This window comes from Octopus sinensis, linkage group LG27 (genome assembly GCF_006345805.1).
Source record: "Octopus sinensis linkage group LG27, ASM634580v1, whole genome shotgun sequence".
In the NCBI taxonomy this organism is placed as follows: Eukaryota; Metazoa; Mollusca; class Cephalopoda; order Octopoda; family Octopodidae; genus Octopus; species Octopus sinensis.
This window is the reverse complement of record NC_043023.1, coordinates 14,128,085-14,148,120: the sequence shown is the minus strand read 5'-3', so window position 1 is coordinate 14,148,120 and position 20,036 is coordinate 14,128,085. Positions and strand designations below refer to the sequence as shown.

Here is a 20,036-nt window from a genome sequence, read left to right as displayed (position 1 = left end):
TAAATTAAGTACCAGTTACGCTCTGGGGTCGATGTAATCGACTTAATCCTTTTGTCTGTCCCCTTGTGGGTAATAAAGAAATAGGTATTTCGTCTGTTGTCATGTTCTGAGTCGACTTTGCCTTTTATCCTTTTGGGGTCAATAAATTAAGTACCAGCTGCGTACTGGGATCGATGTAAGCGACTATCCCTCCCGCCCTAATTTAAGGCCTTGTGCCTATAGTAGAAAAGATTATACACATACCTATTTCTTTACTACCCACAAGGGGCTAAACACAGAGAGGATAAACAAGGACAGACAAACGGATTAAGTCGATTTTATCGACCCCAGTGCGTAACTGGTACTTATTTAATCGACCCCGAAAGGATGAAAGGCAAAGTCGACCTCGGCGGAATTTGAACTCAGAACGTAGCGGCAGACGAAATACTGGTAAGCATTTCGCCCGGAGTGCTAACGTTTCTGCCAGCTCGCCGCCTTAAATTATACACATACCTATGTACATGTCTGCAAGTGTGTGTGTGTGTGTGTGTGTGTGCATTCCTATCTTGTCATCGTGTGATAGTTGTAAATGTATCATCCATTTCTAGTCTGGCCATGGGGAAATATTACCTTGTTTTTGGATAGATGAGGGTTAGGAACAAGAATGGAATACATCCACACACACACAAATCTTCCGCAACGATTTCCACCTGACTCATGCAAGCATCAAAAAGAGGACGTCAAAACGATAATATATATATACACTCACACACACATATCATCATCATCATCATCGTTTAACGTCCGTTCTCCATGCTAGCATGGGTTGGACGGTTCGACCGGGGATCTGGGAAGCCAGAAGGCTGCACCAGGCTCCAGTCTGATCTGGCAGTGTTTCTACAGCTGGATGCCCTTCCTAACGCCAACCACTCCGTGAGTGTAGTGGGTGCTTTTTACGTGCCAGGCTAGGCTGGCAACGGCCACGGTCGGATTGGTGTATTTTATGTGCCACCGGCACGGAAGCCAGTCAAGGCAGCGCTGGCATCGGCCACGAGTCGGATAGTGCTTTTTACGTACCACCAGACCAGGGATCCTGGCTGGTTCAATTCGATTTCGATTTCGCTTGCCCCAACATATACATATACATATAATAATATAAATAATAATATAATATAATGAAATTATTGTATACAGTGCTCAGGTGCACCACAACTTGTCAAAAGTGCGTATAAAGCATATGTATGTGAGTATATATGCATGTATGTGTGTATGTATGTGTATATATATGTATGTATATGTACATGTGTGTGTATATATATGCATGTATGTGTGTGTGTATGTGTATGAATGTATGCATATGTATGTGTGTGTTTGTGTATGTATATATATTTATGTATGTAATAATATATAAATATATGGATATATACATACATGTATGTACATACCTACATATATATGTATATATATATGTATCAAAAGAAAAACAGGATGCAGAGGATTTTGCGGTACATATGTTTCGGGCTTTATTGAACAACTTATATCAATGCATAATTGATATAACAGGTAGGTCAAAAGCCTTCTTCAGCCGCGGACAATTACCACACCAAAGACATGTATCACATTATAGCAGGTTTGAGAAGAAACCGAGTTTCATTGGGAAGGTAAATCCTCATAGAAAACGTTGAACATTACGAGAAACAAAAACATAGAAACGAACTTTTTTCAAAAAAAAAAAAACAAAGAAACAAGACGTACAACACAATATTCCCCTTATATATATATATATATATTATATTAAATTAGAGACAAAACCACTATTATGCAAATCAAACAAAGAAAGACTTAAGCCAATACATAAAATAATTTATATAAATTTAGAAATTTAACAATTATAAATAACCACTACGATCGTTTCATGTCTTATTTCAGCACATCTTTGAGACATTCTTCAGGTGGTTTCAAAACAAAAGAATAAGTCCTGGGGTTGAGTTGCTCGATTAAATGCGGTGCTCCAGCATGGCCGCAGTCAAATGACAGGCTTTAAAGAAAACCAGTGTTGGGGGTCGATGTGTTTGAGTAAAATGCATCAAGTTGGTGCCCCAGCATAGCCACAATCAAATGACTCTACTGGATCAGAACAAGTAAATGCTGGTCAACTTGGTACGGGTTTCAAAATTTAGTGCCAAATAGGTGCCTGATTTCACACACACACATATATACACAAACACAGACACACATATATATATATATATACACACACACTCACACACATATATACACAAACACATATATATATATATATATATATATATGTACTCTCTCTCTTTTACATGTTTCAGTCATTTGACTGCGGCCATGCTGGAGCACTGCCTTTAATCGAACAACTCGACCCCGGGACTTATTCTTTGTAAGCCCAGTACTTATTCTATCGGTCTCTTTTGCCGAACCGCTAAGTAACAGGGACATAAACACACCAGCATCGGTTGTCAAGCAATGCTAAGGGGACAAACCAGACACACACACACGTATATATATATATTATATATATATATATATATATATATACATATATACTACGGGCTTCTTTCAGTTTCCGTCTACCAAATCCTCTCACAAGGCTTTGGTCGGCCCGGGGCTATAGTAGAAGACACTTGCCCAAGGTGCAAGGTGCAACCATGTGGTTGGTTAGCAAGCTACTTACCACACAGCCACTCCTGCACCTATATATATATATATATATACGAACACGCACGTATATATGCATACACTCAAATACAGGGCTATGCTGGAGCAATGCATTCGCATTGCTCAGATCTCTTGATAACATACATATTTAAAAAACATAAACATATATGAAAAGCGACAGACGTTTGCAAATAAATACATGTAGTGTCTTAGACACATGTCTAAATCTTTCATTACCCAGCCACGCCTGTCTTTACATATAAAACATGTATGTGTATATACACACCGTATTTACTCGTTAAAAAAAGTACAATTTTATACTTGATTTAATTGTAAAGGAGAAAAAACAAAACTGAGGAGCGACTTACATACAGGTAAATATGGTACATATACACAAAGGTGAGAGATAGAGACAGAGAGATAGTGACAGAGAGAGAGAAAGACAGACAGAGAGAGATAGACAGACAGAGAGAGAGAGAAAGACAGAGAGAGAGAAAGACAGAGAGAGAGATAGACAGAGAGAAAGAGAAAGACAGAGAGAGAGATAGACAGAGAGAAAGAGAAAGACAGAGAGAGAGAGACAGACAGACAGAGAGAGAGAGAGACAGAGAGAGACATACAGAGAGAGAGAGAGAGACAGACAGACAGAGAGAGTGATAGACAGACACAGAGAGAGAAAGACAGAGAGATAGACAGACAGAGAGAGATAGACAGATAGAGAGAGACAGACAGAAAGAGAGAGAGAGAGAGAGATAGACAGACAGACAGACAGAGACAGACAGAGAGACAGAGAGACAGAGAGAGAGATAGACAGACAGAGACAGAGAATGTAAGTAGATATTTGCGTTCTCTCTTGCCAGCTGTTGTACGAGCGATGAAAGGTTTCTGATGAAATACTTGCTTAAGGACGAAGGGCTTCGTACACTTCTCACGGGGAGTATGGAGCTGGGGGGAGGAGAGAGAGAGAGAGCTCGTAGTCTTCCGGTGACAAAGAGGCGGGATTTGAACTCAAAATGCAACAGACAATGCGGAACAAACACTTGAGGAGCAACACCGCCAACTCTGGCATATCGCCCGCCAAACCAACGCCCAGGACTTGCACACACACACACACACACATATATATATACAGGTACATACATATATATATAAACGTACATATATATATATATATATACACACGTATATACATATGTGTACGTATATACACACACACACATATACGTATACATATATATACAAACATATACGTACATATGTATAAATACATATACGTACATATATATATATATAACACAAATACGTACATATATATATACACACAAATACGTACATATATATAAATACACAAATATATACGTACATATGTATAAATACATATACGTACATATATATATATATATATATACACAAATACGTACATATATATATATGTACACACAAATACGTACTATATATATACACAAATACGTAGACACACACATATATATATACATATACGTACATATATATATATACACATATACGTACATACATACATGCACATATACGTACATACATACATATGCATACACATATTTATATACATATACGTACATAGATACACACATGTATATATGCCTACATACGTAAATAAATATATATGTACATACGTATATACATGTGTACGTACATATATGTATGTATACATATATGTACATATGTATAAATACATATACGTACATATATATACACATATACAGCATACATATACATACAATATTTACATAGATATACGTACATAGATACACACATGTATATATGCACATACATATATATATATATATATATATATATATACACAAGCACATACATATACACACACATCTTTTACTGGCTTCAGTCATCAGACTGTAGCCATGCTGGAGCATCGTTGTTTACTTCGAGTTTCGCGTTGTTCTTTATTCAAAAGAACTTTGCAGAAAGATGTGTATATGTAGATAGATACATACACTAACGTAACTTCATATATTATACACACACAAACGACTGTCTTTCGATATTAGAATGCTTGTATAAAGTTTTATATGCATTTTATACATACCAGACGCACACAGATGTAGTTATGCATATCTGTATACACACACATTAAATCATGAACATATATATATATATATATACACACTCATGTAGTTATGCACATACATACGTAAAGTTTACACGTTATATGTATATATACTATATATACACCCACGTCTAGTTATGCACACACACACACACACATATATATATATATACATACAAATACGTAAATTTTCACACACGTTAACTCATGCATATATATATAAATATACAACACATTAAATCATGAACATATATATAATATATATAAACACTCATGTAGTTATGCACATACATACGTAAAGTTTACACGTTATATGTATATATACTATATATACACCCACGTCTAGTTATGCACACACACACACACACATATATATATATATATACATACATAAATACGTAAATTTTCACACACGTTAACTCATGCATATATATATAAATATACACAAACGTAGTTATATATATATATACATATATACACACACACGTAGTTATATATATATATACATACACATTGGTAGTTATTATATAATATACACACACACGTAGTTATATCTTATATACTATATATAATATATATATATACACACACACACACACGTAGTGTTTATATATATATATATACACACACAGATATATATAGGGATATTAATATATATATATATATAATATATAGTATATATATACACACACACGTAGTTATATAATATATATCAGGTCATCCCATAAGTTCTGTCCGAATTTTGAATAAAGAAAACAAGTGATCAAATGTTGTATTTAATTGAAATTTAATCATCAATGTCCTTTCCCTGATTATCTCTGACTTCCTTCCATCTGTTTACAAGATTTTTAACCCCATCAATGTAAAAACTCTTTTAGTTTCAAAGCAAAGAACTCTGAAATGCCAGGTTCGATCTCCTCCTGGCTTACGAAAATTATATGTCCCCCCAAATAATTCTGTAAACTTCGAAACAAATGGTAGTCTGAAGGAACAAGGTCTGGAGAATAAGGTGGATGAGGAATTTTTTTCCCCAACCAAATTCTTTGATCTTCTGTGATGTGATCTTTGCAGTGAGGGGTCACGCATTGTCCTGATGAAACACCACTCCTTTCTGATTCACTAAAGAGGGTCTCTCTTTTTTTCAAAGCTTGGTTCAAACCCTTTGATTGTTGCATTAGGTGGTAACAATTCAAAGTGAATTACTCCTTTGCAACCCCACCAGATAGAGAGAAGAACCTTTTTCCCATGAAGTTCCCTTCTCGGTTGTGGTTGAGCTTTTTCTCTGTTACCAAGCCACTGTTTAAAACGTTTAACATTTCGATAGAAGATCCATTTCTCCTCACCAGTCATAAATTTATCCAAAAAGGGTGACAAAAAGGGTGAAATGGGTTCACAAGAATGGAGTGAAGGGCAGATGTCAACCCTGGATTTGCGGTTACTTTCGGACAATTCATGAGGCACCCATTTTCCAAGTTTAGGAACCTTTCCAAGTTGTTGAAGGTGACGACGGACAGCTGTACGGTTTGAACTGAGCTTTATTGCCAATTCTTCAACTGATAATGCAGGATTTTCTTCAAGGGATTCCTCAAGGGGCTCATCATCAACCTCAACTGGACGTCCTGTTCGATCTTCATCTTCAAGGCTGAAATCTCCACTTCTGCATTTTGCAAACCATCTTCAGCAAGTTCTTTCATTCAAGCATTCTTTCCCATAACCTGAGTGTATATTTCGAGTCGCTTCGGCTGCAGGGTTTCCTTTTTTGTACCCATAAAGCATTATGGGCCCTCAAATGCTCTTTGGATACTTCCTTGTTAGAAAGGGTTTTAATCAAAGAAATTTTAATCCTATTCTTCTGCAAAATAAAATTTAATTAGTTTAAATATACACAAAGGCATAAAAGCAATATAAAATATTATTAAATTCCATTCAATTTAAAAAAACAGGTAAAAATGGGACAGAACTTATGGGACGACCTGATACATACACACACACATATATATACATTCACACGTGTTGGGGAGTGTATATATGTATATATAAATGTGTATATATACATATATAAGGCTATACTTACCGAGTGAAGTCTTAGCTCTAATCTAGACCAACATGTATGTATATATGTGTACGCATATATATATATATTTATGCATATATATGCACGTGTATATAAGGGGGTGTATGTTGTCCTTCTGCAGCTGTGTCTGGTCTGGTTACCCCGGTCACGGCAGAACGCTTCCTACCGGAAATCACCGATGGTCACCTGGTCGTCCGTTACGGCAAAATACTTTGTTTTCATTGGTTGATTTTTCGTTTGTGTGCAGTGCACGTTGTCGTGTGTGTGTGTGTTGTGCTAATGTGTGTGGTGTTTTGTGTGCTAGTGTGTGTGCGTGCAGTGCACGTTGTCGTGTGTGTGTTTGTGTGCTAATGTGTGTTTTGTGTGCTAGTGTGTGTGCGTGCAGTGCACGTTGTGTGGTATGTGTGGTGTGTTGTTGCTAAGTGTGTTTGTGTGCTAGTGTGTGTGCGTGCAGTGCACGTTGTCATGTGTGTGTGTGTGCTGGTGTGTGTGTGTATTAATGCCTATATGTGTGTGTCTGTATTAGCAGCTGATTTCACTGTTTCGCTGGTTGCAGTTACGTGTATGTGTGTGTGTGGTATATAAGCGACCACGGGCGTATTGTATGTATGTTTGTGTGTGTGTAAGGCGGCGAGCTGGCAGAAACGTTAGCGCGCCGAGCGAAATTTCGTCTGACGTTACGTTCTGAGTTCAAATTCCACCGATGTTCACTTCGCCGTTCAGCCCTTTCTGGTCCGATAAAAATTAGTACCAAAGAAGTCCTAGGGATCGATATCCTTAGAACTTACGTGTGTGTGTGTGTGTGTGTGTGTGTGTGTTTGTTTGTGTGTTAGTGTGTGCGTATTAATACCTATACGTGTGTGTCTGTATTAGCAGCTGATTTCACTTCACTGTTTTGCTGGTTGCAGTTACGTGTATGTGTGTGTATATAAGCGACTACAGGCATATTGTATGTATGTGTGTGTATGTATGTTTGTATGTGTGTAAGGCGGCGAGCTGGCAGAGACATTAGCACGCCGGGCGAAATGCGTAGCTGTATTTTGCCTGCCGCTACGTTCTGTGTTCAAATTTCGCCGAGGTCGATTTTGCCTTTCACCCGTTTCGGGGTCGATAAATTAAGTACCAGTTAAGCACTGGGGTCGATGTAATCGACTTAATCCCTTTGTCTGTCCTTGTTTGTCCCCTCTGTGTTTAGCCCCTTGTGGGTAGTAAAGAAATATATACTTGTGTATCTGTGTTAGCAGCAGATTTCACTGTTTTGCTGGTTGCAGTTCTGTGTATGTGTGTGTGTATATATCGACTACGGGCGTATTGTATGTATGTGCGTGTTGTGTGTGTGTGTGTGTGTGTGTGTGTGTGTGGTGTGTGTGTGTGTGTGTGTGTGTGTGTGTGTGTGTGTGTGTGTGTGGTGTAAGCTGGCAGAATCGTTAAACACGCCGGACGAATTGTTTAGCGACATTTCGTCTGTCTACGTTCTGAGTTCGAATTTCACCGATGTTGACTTCGCCTTTCAGCCCTTTCTGCTCCGATAAAAATTAGTGCCAGCCAAGTCCTAGGGGTCGATATCCTCGGGACTTACCCTTCGTCTCCAAAACTGCTGGCCTGGTGCCAGAATTTCAAACCATTGTCTGTGTGCGTGAGACAAGGCAGAATCGCTAGCGCATTGGATAAAATGCTTAGCGGCATTTCTTCCTGCTCTTTCGTCCGGAGTCCGAATTCCGCCGAGGTCGGCATTGTTTTGCATCATTTCGAGGTCGATGAAATAAGGGTAAATTTTCAGATTAACACTTTCCGAACCAAAATATGGGATTTGCAGCATATTAGGAGGTCAGGGTACTTGAATCCACGCAAAAAACTCTGAGGTTTTTTGTTGTTGTTGTTTTGGTGTAAATAAACCTAATCTGTTTCTTAAACAAGGGACATATTCATACGACACAGAATGTTTTCACCTCAACAGACGTCATTGATTGGTTGAAATTGCAGAAATTGAAGAAAAAAAACAACAAATATCTTACAAACTATATAATTTTCTCAATAAAGCCAAGAGAAAAAGATGTTTTATAAACACATTCTACCAGTAGACGAAGTTTAAAAGAGTTTAGTTACGTGGAAATTATTTTAAAAAACTGGGTTAGGGTTAGGGTTGGGTTGGGGGAATGGTATCTTTTTTTCTTCAGAAGCATCCTGATACAGGGTTCAATCATGTGCTGGTCATGTGCTGAATTGTTTTTTTTTTGTTTTTTTTTGCAGTTGTTTGAGTGGGGCTGACCTGGGGCCCCTTCTTGAAGGTTTTAGTTAAATAAATCGATCCCTGTAATTAATTTTTTTCAAGGCTGGTCCTTATTCTGTCAGTCTCTTTCACTGAACCATTAAATCCAAATAAAAATTATATACCCCTTTCTTTTTCCCCTCCTATTTAACTAGATAGAAAACTTGTAAATATTTAGTAAAACTCTTTTATAATAACGTAAAGTGTACTAGCCATCACAATGTGGCTAGCCACCGGGGGTGGGTGTTACTGAAGTGTTTAGCCCCAGGAGATCGTCGTCTCCAGCTGGCTTTAGACACACTTTCTGTGCACTTCTGATATTTGCAAAGGGAGATCATCCCCTCCCGAAAACCTAAGTGGTACGCACTGACTATAGTTTCGAGGTTTTTGCCTCTCGTCAACATACGGTAATCACCGGTTTTCGATTAGGGAGACCTGTTTGCGAATATCTATTTAATGTTTTTCCCAGCAACCACTGTCACGGATTTCGAAAAACTTTCTGAAAGCAATAATAAATCTAGTGACAGTGGTTGCTGGGAAAAACATTAAATAGATATTCGCAAACAGGTCTCTCCAATCGAAATCCAGTGATTACCGTACGTTGACGAGAGGCAAAAACCTCGAAACTATAGTCCGTATGTATCACTTAGGTTATCGGGAGGGGATGACCTCCCTTTGCGAATATCAGAAGAGCACAGAAAGTGTGTCTAAAGCCAGCTGGAGACGATGATCTCCTGGGGCTAAAAGCTTCAGTAACACCCACCCCCAGTGGCTAGCCACATTCAGATGGCTAGTACACTTTACGTTGTCGAGCGGTTACTGTTTACATCTCGTTCGGAGATTTATTATCTTTTATAATACTTGGCAGATATTGAAACCCTCCACCTCAACATATACCTCTGCTTATAAAGCACCTTTACCCACAAGCCTACTAAAGAAACAACTGTATCTATTTTTAAAAAATGTGATATTTAAATATAATTTCATCATTCACTAAATACTCTTTACTCTTTTACTTGTTTCAGTTATTTGACTGTGGCTATGCTGGAGCACTGCCTTTAGTCAAGCAAATCGACCCCAGGACTTATTCTTTGTAAGCCTAGTACTTATTCTATCGGTCTCTTTTGCCGAACCGCTAAGTTGCAGGACATAAACACACCAGCATCGGTTGTCAAGCGATGTTGGGGGGACAAACACAGACACACAAATACACTTATAATTACATATACATATATACTCTTTACTCTCTTTTTTACTCTTTTACTTGTTTCAGTCATTTGACTGCGGTCATGCTGGAGCACCGCCTTTTAGTCGAGCAAATCAACCCCGGAACTTATTCTTTGTAAGCCCAGTACTTATTCTATCAGTTTCTTTTGCCGAACTGCCAAGTTACGGGGACGTAAACACACCAGCATCTGTTGTCAAGCGATGTTGGGGGGACAAACGCAGACACACAAACACACACACGCCTATATATATATACATATATACAACAGGCTTTTTTTCAGTTTCCGTCTTTCAAATCCACTCACAAGGCTTTGGTTGGCCTGAGGCTATAGTAGAAGACACTTGCCCAAGATGCCACGCAGTGGGACTGAACCCGGAACCGTGTGGTTGGTAAGCAAGCTACTTACCACACAGCCACTCCTACGCTTATACGATGGGCTTCTTTAAGTTTCTATCTACCAAATCCACTCACAAGGCTTGTGGTTGGCCTGAAGCTATAGTAGAAGACACTTGCCCAAGGTGCCATGCTACCTGTTTGATTGGTTGCAGATTTGGACATTACTCGCGTGTATGTGTGCACATGCAGCTGTATATGCATGCACTAGCACTATACTCTTTACTCTCTTTTACTTGTTTCAGTCATTTGACTGCGGCCATGCTGGAGCACCGCCTTTAGTCGAGCAAATCAACCCCAGGACTTATTCTTTGTAAGCCTTGTACTTATCCTATCGGTTTCTTTTGCCGAACCACTAAGTGACGGGGACGTAAACACACCAGCATCGGTTGTCAAGCAATGCTAGGGGGACAAACACAGACACACAAACATATACATACATATATATATATATATATATATACATATATACGACAGGCTTCTTTCAGTTTCCGTCTATCAAATCCACTCACAAGGCATTGGTCAGCCCGGGGCTATAGCGGAAGGCACTTGCACAAGGTGCCACGCAGTGGGACTGAACCAGGAACCATGTGGTTGGTTAGCAAGCTACTTACCACACAGCCACTCCTCCGCCTATGTCTTTCTCCATTTCTAAGTTAAGGGTAAAAATAAAAACAACCCTTCAAAATCCACTCACAAGGATTTGGTCAGCCTGGGGCTATAGTAGAAGACACTTGCCCAAGATGCCATGCAGTGGGACTGAACCCGGAACCATGTGGTCTTTACACACGGATGCACAGAATAACAGCAATCAAATAACAACAGTGGATTGCACAACAAACATCAGCGGTCTGACTGTCACCTGTACTCTTGACAAGAGATATCTGTTAGTCTTTTACACCAATGTGGAGGTGCGTGGCTTAGTGGTTAGGGTGTCAGTATCATGATCGTAAGATTGTGGTTTCAATTCCTGGACTGGGCAACATGTTGTGTTCTTGAGCAAAACACTTCATTTCACGTTGCTCCAGTCCACTCAGCTGGCAAAAATGAGAAACGCTGCGATGGACTGGCGTCCCGTCCAGATGAGGAACACATTCGCCATAGAAACCGGGAAACAGGGCCCATGAGTCTGACTAGGCTTTAAAAGGGTGCATTTATTATTTTACACCAACCAGGCTCATTCGTATGAGCCCAAGTTACTGGATAATTTTTCATTCCTTTAAGAATATTGTAGAAAGGAAGCTTTTCATGGACTGGAATTTAAATTCTAATCTCTCTTTTACTTGTTTCAGTTATTTGACTGCGGCCATGCTGGAGCACCGCCTTTAATCGAGCAACTCGACCCCGGAACTTATTTTTTTGTAAGCCCAGTACTTATTCTATCGGTCTCTTTTGAAGAACCGCTAAGTAACGGGGACATAAACACACCAGCATCGGTTGTCAAGCAATGCTAGGGGGACAAACACAGACACACACATATCTATATATACATATATACGATGGGTTTCTTTCAGTTTCCATCTACCAAATCCACTCACAAGGCTTTGGTTGGCCCGAGGCTATAGTAGAAGACACTTGCCCAAGGTGCCACGCAGTGGGACTGAACCCGGAACCATGCGGTTGGTCAACAAGCTACTTACCACACAGCCACTCCTGCGCCTATAGAAATTTATTGTTTCAAGAAAACATTGAATTTGAATTACTTTTAATTTTTACAATTATAGATAACAACTCAAGCTGTAACTTCTAAGTCCGAGTCAGGTGAGTGTGTGAATGATTATGAGAGAACGTCTGCTATGAATGATATTTTTGACACAGGACACCTCTAAGATACTGAACGAAATAAATGAACTGTGGCCAGGCTCAATAAAAGGAGCCCAAGTTATAGACTGCAATTACATACTTGAGGTCAGTGTTATCAGAAATCAAATAAACTTGCATTTACACATTCACTTTACTAAATTTGCATTGAGGTCAAGCCCAACCAGTGCAAGTGCTGGAGTCACCACACACATATATGTCATCATCATCATTTAACGTCCGCTTTCCATGCTAGCATGGGTTGGACGGTTCAACTGGGGTCTGGCAAGCCTGAAGGCTACACCAGGCCAGTCAGATCTGGCAGTGTTTCTACAGCTGGATGCCCTTCCTAATGCCAACCACTCCGAGAGTGTAGTGGGTGGTTTTATGTGCCACCGACACAGGTGCCAGACGAGGCTGGCAAACGGCCACGCTCGGATGGTGTTTTTATGTGCCACCGACACAGGTGCCAGACAAGGCTTGCAGACGACCACGCTCGGATGGTGCTTTTTATGTGCCACCGACACAGGAGCCAGATGAGGCTGGCGATCGGCCACGATCGGATGGTGACTATATATAATAGATCATTAGCCACTAAAACCTTTTTTATTTTCTCTCCCTGTTTATTTCTGTGTTTCTTTCTGTCGAAGAGCACAGGCTCAAAACATAAATGACTTTCTCACTTCCCGATCATTAAACTAATACATCTGTTTGTTGTTTACACACCCGTCTTCATCTTTTGTTTTGTTTGTAAATTCTAACTATATATATATAATATATATATATATATATATATACATATACATATACATACACATATATATATATACATATACATACATATATATACATACATATATATATACATACATACAGGAGTGGCTGTGTGGTAAGTAGCTTGCTAACCAACCACATGGTTCCGGGTTCAGTCCCACTGCTTGGCAACTTGGGCAAGTGTCTTCTGCTATAGCCCCGGGCTGACCAATGCCTTGTGAGTGGATTTGGTAGACGGAAACTGAAAGAAGCCTCTGTCACCAGTTGGGTCAACTCAATGTTGTTATTGTAAAACAAACGTCAATATTGTTAGGACACTTTGCCTCGTTGGGACATCAGTTCACTGCTAAGCTCTTTCAGTCTAAATTTTCATGAATCATCAGGAAATGCAAAGACTTCAGAGAAATGAAGCTAGAAGCTCCGCTCAATGTGCATCGTCAGTGGAAACACGCAAGATGTTGCGGGATTTTCCAGTTTCAGTGGATCGGAACAGAGAACACAAGTCAGATATTACAATAATAGACAAGGAAAATTCCATTTCCATTATTGTCAGAAGGTAAAGTATTTTGGAAAATTACTATTTTTAAATCTCACAGTGTGAGATAGGAGTGGCTGTGTGGTAAGTTGCTTGCTTACCAACCACATGGTTCTGGGTTCAGTCCCACTGCGTGGCACCTTGGGCAAGTGTCTTCTGCTATTGCCTTGGGCCAACCAAAGCTTCGTCAGTGGATTTGGTAGATGGAAACTGAAAGAAGCCCGTAGTATATATATAAGTGAAAATCAAAACAAATCAAAATAGATGAACATCAATGGAATTTGTATCTTTGTGGTACCAGTGCCGGTGGCACGTGGCACACAAGAAAACCATCCGAACGTGGCCGTAGCCAGTACCACATCGACTGGCCTCCATGCTGTGGGCACGTAACAAACACCATCCGGTCGTGGCCGTTTGCCAGCCTCATCTGGCACCTGGTCGGTGGCACATAAAAACACCATCCGAGCGTGGCCGTCTGCCAGCCCCGTCTGGCACCTGTGTCGGTGGCACATAAAAACACCATCCGAGCGTGGCCGTCTGCCAGCCTCGTCTGGCACCTGTGTCGGTGGCACATAAAAAACACCATCCGAGCGTGGCCGTTTGCCAGCCTCGTCTGGCACTTGTGTCGGTGGCACATAAAATCACCCACTACACTCTCGGAGTGGTTGGCGTTAGGAAGGGCATCCAGCTGTAGAAACACTGCCAGATCTGACTGGACTGGTGCAGCTTTCGGGCTCCCCAGACCCCAGTTGAACCGTTCAACCCATGCTAGCATGGAAAGCGGACGTTAAATGGTGATGATGATGATGATGATGATATGTGTGTGTGTGTGTGTGTGTGTAGGAGTGGCTGTGTGGTAAGTAGCTTGCTTAACAACCACATGGTTCCGGGTTTAGTCCCACTGAATGGCACCTTGGGCAAGTGTCTTCTGCTATAGCCTCAGGCTGACCAAAGCCTTGTCAGTGGATTTGGTAGATGGAAACTGAAAGAAGCCTATTGTATATATATATGTATGTATATGTGTGTGTGTGTGTCTGTGTTTTTCCCCCCAACATTGCTTGACAACCGATGCTGGTGTGTTTACATCCCTGTAATTTAGCGGTTCGGCAAAAGAGACTGATAGAATAAGTACTGGGCTTATAAAGAATAAGTCCTGGGGTCGATTTGCTCTACTAAAGGCAGTGCTCCAGCATGGCCGCAGTCAAATGACTGAAACAATACATATATATATATATATATATATATAGGGATAGTTTACGAAAAAAAACAAAAGGCGAAGACAGGTGTTGTACAAAACAAACAGATGTATTAGTATAATGCTCAGGAATAGAAAAAGTTTTTTACGTTTCGAGTCTACGCTCTTCTATAGAAAGGGACATGGAAAAAACAAGGAGAGAAACTATATATATATATATATATATATGAGAATAACAGTACTTTGTAGTAAAGACTGTATGCCAACATCACATGGCTACAAAGTACTGTTGCTGAATATCTCTCATTGTGAGATTTAAAAATAGTAATTTTCTAATTTATAAATCAGTCGCTAGTTGTCCCTTTAAAAACTATATATTTCAAACGGGAATTTTGCAGCGCCACCTCTAGCCAAGTGGAGACACATGGCCTAGTGGTTAGAGCAGCGGACTCGCGGTTGAGGGATCATGGGTTCGAATCTCAGACCAGGCAATGTGTGTGTTTATGAGTGAAACACCTAAGCTCCACGCGGCTCTGGCAGAAGGTAATGGTGAACTTCTGCTGACTCTTTTGCTACAACTTTCTCTCACTCTTTCCTCCTGCATCTTGCAGCTCACCTGCGATGGACCAGCATCCTGTACAGGCGGAGAACCTATACACCAAGGAAACCGGCCCTTATGAGCCAGGCATGGCTTGAGAAGGAGCAAACAATATATGTGTGTGTGTGTGTGTGGAGGCACATGGCCTAGTGGTTAGAGCAGATGACTCCCGGTCGAGGGATCGCAGGTTCGAATCTCAATCTCAGACCAGGCAATGTGTGTGTTTATGAGCGAAACACCTAAGCTCCACGCAGCTCTGGCAGAAGATAATGGCAAACTTGTGCTGACTCTTTTGCCACAACTTTCTCTCACTCTTTCCACCTGCATCTTGCAGCTCACCTGCGACGGACCAGCGTCCCATCCAGGTGGGGAACCTATACACCAAGGAAACTGGGAAAGCCGGCCCTATGAGCCAGGCATGGCTTGAGAAGGAACAAACAACAACCTCTAGCCAAACAATTATTCTGTGCCGATGGAGAGAAATAACCCAGAAATCGCGATACACAGATATTGTTTTGAACTGAGTGGGGGTGCTAGATTCCCTTGTTCGAAAATATAAGGACACAGATTGTGTCATAGAGCCAGCTGGAGACAATGTCTGCAGGGGCTAAATTACAGCAACATTAGTCCTAAACCAGGACTGCCATGTTATGTTGGCAAACAATTTACTACAAAGTACTGTTGCTGAATATCTCTCCTTGTGAGATTTAAAAATTGTAATTTTCTAATTTATAAATCATTGTCACTTTAAAAACTATATATTTCAAAGGGGAATTTGGCAGCACCACTTCTGGCCAAACAATTATTCTGTGCCGATGAAGGGAAATAACCCAGAAATTGTGATACACAGATATTGTTTTGAGCTGAGTGGGGGTGCTAGATTCCCTTGATCGAAAATATAAGGACACAGATCGTGTCATATAGCCAGCTGGAGACGATGTCTCCTGGGGCTAAATTACAGCAACATTAGTCCTAAACCAGGACTGCCATGTTATGTTGGCAAACAATCTTTACTGTAAACTATTTTGTTGCCATCTTCTAACTCCAAGGTTTGTGGCTTCTTGGTTAGGATACTTGGCTCATTGTCATAAGATCCTGAGTTCGATTCTTGGTGACAGGTTGTGTTCTTTAGCAAGACACATTATTTCACAGTTCTCCAATTCACTCAGCTGGCAAAAATGTGTTCGTTGCTGTTATGCAAAAGTGTTGTAAGTCCAAAATGTTGCTTTTTCAGAAAATTAAAAAATGGTTTCACCATTCCATAGCAAAACCGTTGTACTACACTTTGACAATTTTTGATATTGTGCCACCGGCACTGGTATCTCAGCTGCAATTTCCATTGATCGAATCAGAATCGAAATCGATCAATGGAAATTGCAGCTGAGATACCAGTGCCGGTGGTACGTAAAAAGCACCATCTGTTCGTGGCCATTGCCAGCCTCGCCTGGCCCCCGTGCCGGTGGCACATAAAAAGCACCATCTATTCGTGGCCGTTTGCCAGCCTCACCTGGACCCCGTGCCGGTGGCACATAAAAAGCACCATCCGATAGTGGCCGTTTGCCAGACTCGTCTGGCACTTAAAAAGCACCATCCATTCGTGGCCGTTGCCAGCCTCGCCCCCGTGCCAGTGGAACATAAAAAGCACCATCCGATTGTGGCCGTTTGCCAGACTCGTCTGGCACCTGTGCCGGTGGCACATAAAAAGCACCATCCGATCGTAGCCGTTTGCCAGACTCGCCTGGCCCCCGTGCCGGTGGCACATAAAAAGCACCATTCGTTCGTGGCCATTGCCAGCCTCGCCTGGCCCCCGTGCCGGTGGCACATAAAAAGCACCATCCAATCGTGGCCGTTTGCAGACTCGTCTTGCACCTGTGCCGGTGGCACATAAAAAGCACCCACTACACTCATGGAGTGGTTGGCATTAGGAAGGGCATCCAGCCGTAGAAACATTGCCAGATCAGACTGGGCCTGGTGCAGCCCTCTGGCTTCCCAGACCCCAGTTGAACCGTCCAACCCATGCTAGCATGGAAAGCGGGCGATAAATGATGATGATGATGATGGCATCTGAAGCAGCTGGAGATACAATAGTTTGACCAAAAGAACCGGTTATTGTATGCTGATAACTTTGCTCTAATAGCTGAGCCACACCAGAACTAGAGAAGAAGTTTCAGGTGTGGAAGCAAGGTCTAGAATCGAAGGGCCTTAGAGTGAATCTAGCAAAACCCAAAGTCTTAGTAAGTAAGAAGGTATACAAATCACAAATCCCTTCAGGTAGATGGCCCTGCTCAATCTGTAGAAAAGACGTAAGTAGAAACTACATAGGCGCAGGAGTGGCTGTGTGGTAAGTAGCTTGCTTACCAACCACATGGGTCCGGGTTCAGTCCCACTGCGTGGCACCTTGGGCAAGTGTCTTCTGCTATAGCCTCGGGCTGACCAATGCGAGTGGATTTGGTTGACAGAAACTGAAAGAAGCCTGTCGTATATATGTATATATATATGTGTGTGTGTATGTATGTGTTTGTCCCCCCACCATCGCTTGACAACCGATGCTGGTGTGTTTACGTCCCCGTCACTTAGCGGTTCGGCAAAAAGAGACCGATAGAATAAGTACTGGGCTTACAAAGAATAAGTCCCGGGGTCGATTTGTTCGACTAAAGGCAGTGCTCCAGCATGGCCGCAGTCAAATGACTGAAACAAGTAAAAGAGTAAAGAGTATAAGAGGTAACTGTTGTAAGCTATGGACACATAAGAGGTGCAGCTATATCAAAGGAGGTTTAACTGGGAAGATAGTTTTTGTGTGGCAGATGCACAGGGGCAATAAACACCAAAGATGTACAGAAAACAGATTCCTTCATGTACAAGGGTGAAAAAACTAGAAGTATTTGATAGCTTCCGTTACTTAGGTGACCAAGTCAGTGGCTGGAGTGGATGCTCTGAGAGCATAGCTGCTACAATAAGAATAACCTGGGCAAAGTTCAGAGAGCTCCTACCTTTGCTGGTAACAAAGGGCCTCTTGCACAGAGTGAAAGGTAAGGTAGACTGTTTGATGCCTGTGTGTGAACAGCCATGCTACTCGACAGGGAAACATGGGCTGTGACTGCTGAGGACATGCATAAGCTTGAAAGAAATGAAGCTAATATGCTCCGCTGGACGTGTATATTTCTTTACTACCCACAAGAGGCTAAACATAGAGGGGACAAACAAGGACAGATAAAGGGATTAAGTCAATTAAATCGACCCCAGTGCGAAACTGGTACTTTATTTATCGACCCCGAAAGGATGAAAGGCAAAGTCGACCTCGGCGGAATTTGAACTCAGAACGTAACAACAGAATATATTTCTTTACTACCCACAAGGGGACAAACAAGGACAGATAAAGGGATTAAGTCGATTAAATCGACCCCAGTGCGAAACTGGTACTTTATTTATCGACCCCGAAAGGATGAAAGGCAAAGTCGACCTTGGCGGAATTTGAACTCAGAACGTAACAACAGAATATATTTCTTTACTACCCACAAGGGGACAAACAAGGACAGACAAAGGGATTAAGTCGATTACATCGACCCCCAGTGCGTAACTGGTACTTAATTTATCGACCCCGAAAGGATGAAAGGCAAAGTCGACCTTGGCGGAATTTGAACTCAGAACGTAACAACAGAATATATTTCTTTACTACCCACAAGGGGACAAACAAGGACAGACAAAGGGATTAAGTCGATTACATCGACCCCCAGTGCGTAACTGGTACTTAATTTATCGACCCCGAAAGGATGAAAGGCAAAGTCGACCTCGGCGGAATTTGAACCCAGAACATAACGGCAGATGAAATACGGCTACGCATTTCGCCTGGCATGCTAACGTTTCTGCCGTGTAATGTCAGTGTGCGTACATAACAGAGTGTAAGCATCTCGAGAGAAAATTTGTACAGAAGAAGCATCGAATGTGGTGTGCAAGAGAGACAACTGTATTGGTATGGTCATATGGACGAGGACAGGTGTGTGTGAAGAAGGCGGCAAGCTGGCAGAATTGTTAGCACGTCGGGCAAAATACTTAGTGTTTTGTTTGCCATTACGTTCTGAGTTCAAATTCCGTCAAGGTCGACTTTGCCTTTCATCCTTTCGGGGCTCGATTAAATAAGTACCAGTTATGCACTGGGGGTCAATATAATCGACTTAATTCGTTTGTCTGTCCTTGCTTGTCCCCTCTGTGTGTAGCCCCTTGTGGGTAGTAGAGAAATAGGTGTGTGAAGAAGTGTTGAAATCCCATTCACTTACATCACAGAAAATGGATGGAGCTCTGATCTTGTAAGTCCCAGGGTTCATGATGGACTTCAGCACCAACCCTTAGCAAGAACTTGATTAGAAAATGGAATTCAGGTGAGGCGGGGGCCCCTTGTCAACAT

The 20,036-nt window shown here is 41.3% G+C and overlaps 1 protein-coding gene across 3 annotated transcripts in view; it reads right to left on the bottom strand.

The window, feature by feature from the left end:
- LOC115225330 (mesoderm-specific transcript homolog protein) overlaps window positions 1-7,029 on the bottom strand; it is a 40,430-nt gene extending 33,401 nt beyond the window's left edge. Inside the window, exon 1 of one of the 3 annotated variants that reach the window (XM_029796279.2) lies at window positions 6,843-7,029. The gene's annotated coding sequence lies outside the window, so the exon portion shown is untranslated. Of the gene's footprint in view, window positions 1-3,032; window positions 3,081-3,565; window positions 3,696-6,842 lie in introns of those variants that run through there. The other 2 variants (XM_036513953.1, XM_036513952.1) reach the window with 2 other exon arrangements.
- Between the last annotated feature and the right edge of the window lie 13,007 nt (window positions 7,030-20,036).